This window comes from Lucilia cuprina, chromosome 3 (assembly GCF_022045245.1).
Source record: "Lucilia cuprina isolate Lc7/37 chromosome 3, ASM2204524v1, whole genome shotgun sequence".
NCBI lineage: Eukaryota > Metazoa > Arthropoda > Insecta > Diptera > Calliphoridae > Lucilia > Lucilia cuprina.
The window spans coordinates 3,369,873-3,370,657 of NC_060951.1; positions in this window are offsets into that span (position 1 = coordinate 3,369,873).

A 785-nucleotide genomic window follows, 5' to 3' on the forward strand; every position below is an offset into this window, starting at 1 on the left:
TAAGCATAAATTATATTTGATTTTGTTCTCTTTTTTATTCTTCCTCTTCTTCTTTTTATACATGTGTGAACATATTGACAAAAAAAAAACCTTGAATACTTTGTTGTTGCTACTTTGTATTTGGTGTGAATTGAATAAATTAGAAAATAACGACATGATTAGAAGACTTTGCAATAAAAATAATAAGAAAATCAGAATGTGTTTCGTTTTTAATTTATACTCCAGATTATATTATGGACTCTTAGATCTATTCTTGATTCTAAACTACAGATTAAATTATATTGCAGTCTTAAGTCTGCACTATGGAATAGACTATAGACTAGAAATATACTACATTATAGACTATAGATAAGACTCTAGATAAGACTATAGAATATGCTTCAGGATAGACTAAAGACAAAACTATATAGAATATTATAGGCAGGACTATTGACTAGACTAGACAAAGACTAAACTAAACAAAGACTAACTAGACAAAGACTTGACTAGACAGAGACTAACTAGACAAAGACTAGACAATGACTATAATATAGACTAGACTATAAACTAAAATATAGATTAGAATATAAACTAAAATATAGACTAGACTATAGACTAGACCATAGTCTAAATAATAGACAAAAATATATACTGCACAATAGACTAGACTATAGACTAGACTAGTCTATAGTTTAGGTTATAGTCAAGTCTATAGTCTAGTCTATAGTCTAGTCTATAGTCAAGTCTATAGTCTAGTCTATAGTCTAGTCTATAGTCTAGTCTATAGTCTAGTCTATAGTCTAGTC